The sequence below is a fragment of the Hordeum vulgare genome, chromosome 2H, assembly GCF_904849725.1.
Source record: "Hordeum vulgare subsp. vulgare chromosome 2H, MorexV3_pseudomolecules_assembly, whole genome shotgun sequence".
NCBI lineage: Eukaryota > Viridiplantae > Streptophyta > Magnoliopsida > Poales > Poaceae > Hordeum > Hordeum vulgare.
Genome location: NC_058519.1, coordinates 40,456,381 through 40,466,083, shown reverse-complemented (window position 1 = coordinate 40,466,083; position 9,703 = coordinate 40,456,381). Strand labels below are relative to the sequence as shown.

The 9,703-nt window shown below is 41.2% G+C and overlaps 2 long non-coding RNA genes across 2 annotated transcripts; both read right to left on the bottom strand.

Moving 5' to 3' along the window:
- Positions 1-2,466: 2,466 nt before the first annotated feature.
- On the bottom strand, positions 2,467-4,052 carry LOC123429453. The gene is made up of 2 exons (XR_006622675.1): positions 3,732-4,052; positions 2,467-2,692 (listed from the first exon to the last, which is right to left on the bottom strand). It is a non-coding gene; the product is annotated as an uncharacterized LOC123429453 (long non-coding RNA).
- A 654-nt stretch (positions 4,053-4,706) lies between these two features.
- On the bottom strand, positions 4,707-5,050 carry LOC123429452. Its single transcript, XR_006622674.1, has 2 exons — positions 4,960-5,050; positions 4,707-4,846 (listed from the first exon to the last, which is right to left on the bottom strand). It is a non-coding gene; the product is annotated as an uncharacterized LOC123429452 (long non-coding RNA).
- Between the last annotated feature and the right edge of the window lie 4,653 nt (positions 5,051-9,703).

The following is a 9,703-nucleotide window of genomic DNA, read 5'->3' as shown; positions in this document are numbered from 1 at the left end:
ATTCACAACTATCATCTCAGCTTTCACTTTTACTTTGCTTTGTTTACTTTTTGCTTTCAGTTCTCACTTTGCAAACAATCTATAAGGGATTGACAACCCCTTCATAACGTTGGGTGCAAGTTCTTTGTGTTTGTGCAGGTACTTGTGACTTGACGCGATCCTCCTACTGGATTGATACCTTGGTTCTCAAACTGAGGGAAATATTTACCGCCGCTATGCTACATCACCCTTTCCTCTTCAAGGGAACACCAACGCAAGGCTCCAAGGCTGCGGGGGAATCCTTTGCATATTTGCCAAGGAAGTCCCTATAGGCGTAGCCCGTAGCAGAAGGATTCCTGGCGCCGTTGCCAGGGAAGGTCTTTTGTTGCCGTAGCAGTCGTCATCATCAACCATCCTTCATCGCCAATTCCATGATGCTCTTCACCGTTCGTGAGTAATCTCATCGTAGGCTTGCTGGACGGTGATGGGTTGGATGAGATCTACCATGTAATCGAGTTAGTTTTGATGGGGTTTGATCCCTAGTATCCAGTATGTTATGAGATTGATGTTGCTACTACTTTGCTATGCTTAATGCTTGTCCCTAGGGCCTGAGTGCCATGATTTCAGATCTGAACCTATTATGTTTTCATCAATATATGTGTGTTCTTGATCCTATCTTGCAAGTTGTAGTCACCTACTATGTGTTATGACCCGGCAACCCCGGAGTGACAATAGCTGGAACCACTCCCGGAGATGATCAAAGTATGAGGAGTTCATGTATTCACTAAGTGCTAATGCTTTGTTCCGGTTCTCTATTAAAAGGAGACCTTAATATCTCTTAGTTTCCATTAGGACCCCGCTGCCACGGGAGGGATGGACAATAGATGTCATGCAAGTTCTTTTCCATAAGCACGTATGACTATATACGGAATACATGCCTACATTACATTGACGAACGGGAGCTAGTTACATATCACCGATCCAATGCCTACGAGTCTTTTACTACTGGTCCTTGCTACGTTACTTTACCGCTACTGCTGTCACTGCTTCTAGTGTTACCGGTACTGCTCTCACTGCTGCTACTGTTACCGCTACTGCTGTCACTGCTGCTACTGTTACCATTGCTACCATTGCTATCACACTACTTTGCTACTGAAACTTTGCTGCAGATACTAAGTCTTTCAGGTGTGGTTGAATTGACAACTCAACTACTAATACTCGAGAATATTCTTTGGCTTCCCCTTGTGTCGAATCAACAAATTTGGGTTGAATACTCTACCCTCGAAAACTGTTGCGATCCCCTATACTTGTGGGTTATCAATACTATTTTCTAGCGCCGTTGCCGGGGAGGCCTAACTCTATTCTCCGAGTCACTTGGGATTTAGGTCTGTTGATCACTATGAGGAATCCGAGAGATCCAAAAACTAAAGTCTTGCCCTCAACAGCGAGGATAGGTAAGGAACTGCCATCTATCTCTGCACTTGATTCACGTTTAGTTATGAGTAAGTTTGCGACATCACCACCTACTAGAAATTCTGATGTGTTGCCTGTGTTTGATGAGGCTACTTCTGCTATCCATGATGCTTATGATGATGCTTTGCTTGATACTGCTTTGCCACTAGGTGCATTCCTTGATGCACAAATTGCTAGAGTTGCTGCTGAATGTGATGATACTTCTGAAACTGTTGAAATTATTGAAGTAGAACCTCCTGTTTCACCTATTAGAACTAGCTCCCCTAGATATGAATTACCTGATATACCTGAGGGTTATGTTATGGAGGGAGAGGTAGCTGAGGACTTTCTTGCTTGTAAGGATAGCTATGATCTTGAGAATTTATTGCGCAAGTGGAAGGAAAAATCTCTGAATGCTAGAATGAAATACGATCCTAAGTTTGCTACTTCACGCATCTTTGTGACCGATAGGATTATGAATTCTCTGTCGATCCTGACTTAATCACTTTGGTTGAATCTGATCCTTTTCATGGTTATGAGTCTGAAACGGTTGTAGCACATCTTACTAAGCTGCACGATATAGCCACCCTATTCACGAGTGAGGAAAAGATCTGCCACTACTATATCCTTAAGGCCCTGTTCGGCTCTGGTGTTTTCTCACACCAAATACGCTTGGGGATTGGAGGGGATTTGGTGATCCCCTCCCCTCCACCAAATCCCCTCAATTCCCCAATAATCCCCACCCCAGACCTTGTTTGGTACTAGAGTTTTCAGATAACTGCTGATAAGGTTTAAAACTAATATATCTAACCAGAAGGTGCATCATCAAAAAAATAAAATAGCAGACACCAAATGACATAACTTAGCAGACATCAAGGGGCATAAAATAACTGCTGATATGGTTTGGAACAGACACCAAATGACATAAAATAGCAGACATCAAGGGGCATCATCAAAGATCCGAGGTCGACAATTTATTGAAAATCATGTCATCATCAATAGCAAACTAACTCCTCGGAGAAATGAAACATTCCATTTGTGCAACAAGTAGGCATTGAAAATAGAAAGCGACTCCCAAATAAGGTCAACCTAGTTTGCTTTATTTTACATGACATAAGATCAGCAGAAGGCTCAAAACGAGTGCTGGTAAAATGCCAGTTTATGAGATGAACCACTTTCTGGCAGATCTAAGGGGCTAACAACGACTGCGCTTTTCTTCATTGGGTGCTTGTTGCCAGTGCAACGATCTCATAGCTGCAGGCTGCGGAACAAAACAAAACAAACAACAGTCAGTGTAACTGTCAAGTAGATCACCCATAATCAGAAAGTAAAAGCATCAACTGTTTTTGTACTAATTTTTGTACCACCACCACTGCTCCTGTACTACCACCACTACTGTTGTTTTTCACAATGAACCTAATTTTTGTACTACCACCACTGCTCCTGTAGATTTGACCACGTCGAGGTGGTCAGGTACAGATTTTACATGAGGTATATTACATATTTTTATTAAATGATACGGTCAGGTACAAATTTTTACAAACTGTAACTTATAGTTGCAGCAATAAAAGCATCATCGTTTGCAAGTTACCAAACTTTACTTATATTTTTATTATACAGTAGTACTTTCCGATACATCGTTTGCAAGTTACAAACTGTACTTATATTTTTATTATACAGTAGTACTTTCCGATACATTGTCAAAGCCTTTAGATAAGTGTTGCTTTTAGATAAGTAAAAGTAAAAAAGATTTACTAGCTTGTGATTCAACAGAAATTGCAAGTGGCATGGTTGAAACAGTTGGAAAAGAAACCAAAACTTATTCTGGATGCAACTTTATTCTCTGTGCTATTATTTAGATATAAATATAATTATGTATTTTCTAATTACACATATAGGCCTTCATGCAATCAAGTGGTGGGGCGAAACCCCCTGGAATGTGGAAGACTATGCTAGGCGTACTTTCATCGAGGCAAAGCATCAGCCACCCTGAAAATTGTATGTCTAGTATACTGTCTGTTGGCCTGTAACTAATGAATCAGTCAAATCATTGCATGACTTCAACACAACAATTTTCCATACCAGCTACATTATTCTCAAAAATTATATATGACAGAATTATATAACAAGGAAGTTATGTCTGCAAGTTTTATCAACTATCACAGAATTATAACAAGGAAGAGATGTAATATACCATCAACTATCACAGAATTATAACAAGGAAGAGATGTAATATTACCATCAACTATCACATAATTATATAACAAAGAAGTTATGTCTGCTACCTGTCTTGAACATACCTCATGGGGACATTTGGCTCTGAAGCCACATAACAGCAGTATCTTTATCATCATCAGCGGCATTGATGAAAATCTCACGGTTTGCAGCATCCTTGAAGACGTTGAATGCTTTGATCTTCTCGATGCGGGTCACATCCTTCATTTTTTTCAACACATCCATGCATTTGGTGATAGAGAATTCATGTAATTTTGTTGCATCTGCCTTTTCATTGGCCAAATATGTAGCTTCATCATCTACTTGCCTTTTCTTCAACTCTATATACTTCTCTAATGGTCCAGCAATCACATCACCACTGTTCTTGCGCTTCTCCTTCTTGGGTTTCTTTTGGGGCATCTTTCCTGAACCAGCCATTGTACGACCCACTTCTTCACTTGGATTGACATCCTCCTTCCTATGTGCAACATCCATTTGATCCAGAATTCGCAAGTCATCTTCATCATGTTGCACTTGATTCATCATCTCCAAGTCATCACTTTCTTTTACTTCCTCAACCTCTATTTCATCTTCAAAGTCTTCGTCAATTTGTGATGGTTGTGCAATTGATGTGAAACTGTAGGTACCCTCAGCTGTATGCCCTGCAAAATGCATGTAAGTAACCAAACAAAGCATGTCGAAGATTGTCCCAAAGTTAAGAGTAACCAAACTTACCATCATAGAGTTCTCCTAGCGAGTCAAAGAGAGGAAAAGATTTCTTCTTGAATTTCCCGATACTTGGATATGACTACAAAGAACCAGAGTAATAGATGAGTATTAGCATGGTATAAATTTGTAACCATATCGAAGGGTGGAATTAAAGAACTTACAATCGTCAGATTGTCCCAAAGGTCGGTGTCAGCTTCGATCATACATCTTTTGTCATCCCAGCCAACACCGCTTTGCTTCCGAGCTTCTTTTAACATCCTATATTCTCTTTTGAGCTCCTTCTCCTTATCTTGAATTTGAGACTTCGTGAACTTCACATGTTTGTGTTTTGCATGGAATTTTGTCACCATCAAGTTCCAAGTTTCCTTGCTCCATCCATTTTGCCCTCGGTGGTAAGGAGTATCGTGCTCCATAAGTATCTCCACCAGACCTTTTTCAAGTCCCAAACTCCATTGTGCTCTTTGTTTCACAACTACACAAGCCAATTAAAGCACAAGGTCTATTGGCTAAGTGTCTTCAATTAAAATACTATTGGTCTTGTAGTGACAAAAAAAGAATACCATTTGGAGAACTCTTTTTGTTAACCTTTGGTGAATCCATTTTAACACCAAGAAGTCCTTTCTTTCTTAATAACGCAGCAGCCTGCGCCAAGTTGAATTTGGGAGATCCTTTTGCGTACATATCTGTTGAGATAAAACAAATTAACACACAAACTAAAGACACTTAATCATTTGAATTAGAAAAAGACAATTACATCCACAAACTTACAAAGAGTTAGTTATGTGGGAAATCATTCCACATTTGCATTGCAATTTCATCTCGCAAAGCATTGCCTTGGGTGTTACTCCATTGGTAGTTATCATTATCATTGGGTAAATTGACAAAATCAGCCAGAGGTATGTTATCTGGTTGGTTTTCAAGCCATTCCTCATCACCAGCATGCAATTTGATGATGTTATGAAATATTGCGGTAGCTGCTGAATCCTCGCTTGGTTCCTAATTGAATGTAATGTCCCGACATTGAGAATCGGGAATCGCTTCTTCAGAACTCCTAGGGTCCTTTCTACATGATTTCGCAACAAAGCATGTCGAAGATTGTATAATTCTCTATGGTTTTGTGGACGATGGTGGCCATGCCCAAATTCATTCAAGTGATATCTCACACCCCGATACGGTGCAAGGAAGGATGTGGTGTTTGCGTAACCACCATCGACGAGGTAAAAATTTCCATCGGGTACTTTAAATCCAGAGTTCATTGCAGATCGAAGAACCCTAGCATCTGTTGCAGACCCCTCCCATCCACATGATATAAATGTGATCTTCAAGTCAAAATCACATGCAATCATTACGTTTTGGCTCAGGGTGCGCTTTCTATTCCGAAATGGTGCAGCACTCTCAGGCGCAATGGTAATAGGAACATGGGATCCATCGGTAGCACCTATACAATTCTGTAAAAAAAACAGATTTGCTAATTAACTTTTGAGATTTTAATGGAGAAAGGTAAGGAATTTTTTAAGTGTCAAGACAAGAACCTTGAAGTATGGATAGAATCGTTCATCGGTAGCAATTACTGGATGTGGTTCGTCAATGCGTGGAGGCTCCACAAAGCGAGTACATAGGGCAGGGATGATATCAAAGAACTCGTTGATGTACTCATGAAAGGTGGATCCACTATGCCTGAATTCCAGTTGCATATCTTCATATGATGAATTATGTGACAACATGTACAGGAAGAATGCTAACTTCTCCTCCACCTTGAGTCTTGTGTCTTTTATCAATTCTTTCCTTCTAAGATATGATGCTAAAGACTTAAAGATGTATGGTTCCATCCTAAAAGCTACCAAGCAATTCTTCACATGTCCTTCAAGAAGTTCGTCAACACGCTGCTTGCCGTAAAGGATCGAGCTATGCCTTTGTTTTTTTTCACCCCGTCCTCTACTGTCCATTAAGTACGAGTGCAATAATGGAAGGACGAAAAGGACCATCTCATCATCATCTTCCTCTCTTCTCTTCCTAATATGTTCTAGACCCCGTGACTTCATTTAAAAACTAATACCGAAGCAATCAAGAAACAATGACAAGAATTAGAAAGCTAACAAGAAGTAGAGAGCTAACAAGCCCTAGTAAATACAAGGCATACCAAACTTTGGCGTCTTAACGGGATCCCACAAAGGTGGTGGCTCGTCCACTCCCACTATAAACCAAGGCTCGGGTACCTATAAAGAAACAAAACTGTTGGTCTAAGGTATAAAAAAACAAAACAGCAACATAATTGAGAAAGCATGTGTCGACATGTAAATATATAGCATCTTCTCCGATTAAAAGAACAAATTCACAGAACAAATTCCAACTAGCAACACGATCCATATAATTATAACAGCATTAGCACTTCACGATATCTACAGAGCAAGAGGTACAGAACCACCTTCCACTTTAACTAGAAGCTGGTTAATGAACTAGAATCTTAAAAATGCGTGTCCTGATTTGGTTTCAGGCATCGAGGGCGCTGGAGAGGGTGAGATTATGGGGAGGGCAGCACGAGAAGCTTCCCACAACAGACACGGAAGACACTAGCCAGCTAGCTAGCTGATTAAATTCAGAAACTGTGTAGTAGTAGAGCTTAGTTTCAGTTTTCTTTTACACATAGTGTGTAACATCAGTTCATTAATCAGACAGGTTCTAACTAGAATCAATTAATCAGTTTTCTTTTACAGAACCACCTTCCACTTCAACCCTCTGAATCTTAACTAGAATCTTACCATTCTGCTTTGCCCCTTTACATACAGACCTCTGAATCTGCACCCCAACCTGCTGCATCCCTGTACCCACAACCCGCTGCATCCCTGTACCCAAAACTTCTACTACTAACCGAAGGCAAAACCTGATTTAAATGCAAGAACCTGATTTAAATGAAACCAGAGCATCTGCCGGCTGTCAAAGAATCATAGGAGCACCGAGGGGAGGGGAGGGGTGAGGTGAAACCAGTCCATACCGGCGAAAATGACACGTTTTCGGAAGGATCTGCCGTCGGAGCGCGGACGACAGCGGCAACGGAGGCCAAGAACCAAGAGGCCTCGGCGCGGACGGCAGCGGCAGCGGCAACGACGATGTCAAGAGCCAAGAGGCCTCGGGATCTGAGGCAGCATCTGGCTCGGCTTGGATCCCGACGGCGAACTACGGGAGGGAGGAGGGCGGAGGAGGCGGCGCCGTCATAGCCGGGGGAGAAATTTCATGAGGGTTAGGTCGCGTCTCCTCTCACACGAATACTGGAGGGTTTGGGGTGTAATTTTCGGGATGGGCCGGTCCAATACCGTGGTACCGAATGGGCCTGCTGAGAATTTTCGGGATTCCTACACCGACCGGTAAAATACCCGTTGAAGCCTGCGAATACACCAGAGCCGAACGAGGCCTAAGTTGTTTCCTTTCTCGCTAAAGGGTGATGCTAAGACTTGGTTTACTTCTCTTGCTCCTGGTTGTGTGTGTAGTCCCCAGGATATGATCTACTACTTCTTTGAGATATATTTTCCTGCCCATAAGAAACAAGCTGCCTTGCAGGACATATATAACTTTGTGCAAGTTGAAGAAGAGAGTCTCCCACAAGCTTGGGGGAGGCTTGACTAGCTACTTAATGCCTTGCCTGATCACCCTCTTGAGAAAAATGAAATACTTGATATCTTTTATAATGGACTAACCGGTGCTTCTAGGGACCACCTAGATAGTTGTGCTGGTTGTGTTTTCAGGGAACGAACTGTGGAACAAGCTGAGATTCTATTGAATAATATCTTGAGCGATGATAATGCTTGGACTATTCCCGAACCTCCGAAGCCAACTCCGAAGAAAAGAGGCATTCTATTCCTCAGTCCTGAAGATATGCAAGAAGCCAAGAAATCTATGCAACAGAAAGGTATTAAATCTGAAGATGTTAAGAATCTACCACCTATCGAATAAATACATGGTCTTGATAACCCGACACCGGTAGTAGAGGTAAATTCTCTTCGTAGATTCAATGAGAGTGATATTCCTTTTGATAAGCCTGCTAGCTTATGCTTAGATGAATTTGATAACTTTGTTGCCAAACAACAAAGTTTCAATGATTATGTTAGCAGACAATTGAGGAAAAATGCTCGTATGATTGATCATATAAGTGCTTGTGTGGATAGAAATGTCAATGATCTTAAGGTTTTGAGTGAACATGCCTCTATGGTCACTACTGAAGTAGAACAAGTACTTAAGGCTCAAAATGACTTGCTCAATGAGTTGAATGAAAAGTCTGTTAGAGTTATCACTAGAGGTGGTAGAATGACCTAGGAACCTTTGTATCCTGAGGGTCATCCTAAGAGAATTGAACAAGATTCTCAAGGAATTAGCACTGAGGCACCTAGTCATCCTAGTAATAGGAAGAAAAAAAATTTGATAGGAACTTGCATGCTAGCAAACCTGCTGCCGTTACACCTGAGAATCCAAATGATATCTCTGTTTCTGATGCCGAAACACAATCTGGTGATGATCATGAGCCTAGTGATAATATCAATAGTCGTGTTCATGATGATGCTCAACCTAGTAATGATAAGGATGTGGATATTGAACATGTCGATCTTGATAACCCACAACCTAAGAATAGGAGATATGATAAGAACGACTTCATTGCTAGGAAGCATGGTGAAGAAAGAGAATTATGGGTTCAGAAACCCATGCCCTTTCCTCCCAAACCATCCAAGAAAAAAGATGATGAGGATTTTGAGCGCTTTGTTGAAATGATTAGACTTGTCTTTCTGCAAATGCGTTTGACAGATATGATCAAAATGTCTCCTTATGCTAAGTACATGAAAGATATTGTGACTAATAAAAGGAGGATACCTGAGGTTGAGATTTCCACCATGCTCGGTAATTACACCTTCAAGGGTGGAACACGTAAGAAACTAGGTGATCTCGGAGTGCCCACTATACCTTGCTCCATTAAAGGAAACTACGTTAGAACTGCTTTATGAGATCTTGGAGCAGGTGTTAGTGTTATGCCTCTCTCTCTCTCTTTACCATAGACTTGAATTGGATAAGTTGACACCCATTGAAATGTATTTGCAAATGGCCGACAAATCAACCACTTTTCCTATCGGCATTTGCGAGGATGTGCCTGTTGTGGTTGCTAACGTTACTATCTTAATGGACTTTGTTATTCTAGATATTTCCGAGGATGATGCCATGGTGGTCATCCTTGGAAGACCCTTTTTAAACACTGCAGGGGCTGTTATTGATTGCAACAAAGGCAATGTCACTTTCCATGTCAATGGTAATGAGCATACGGTGCATTTTCCGAAGAAACAATATCGGG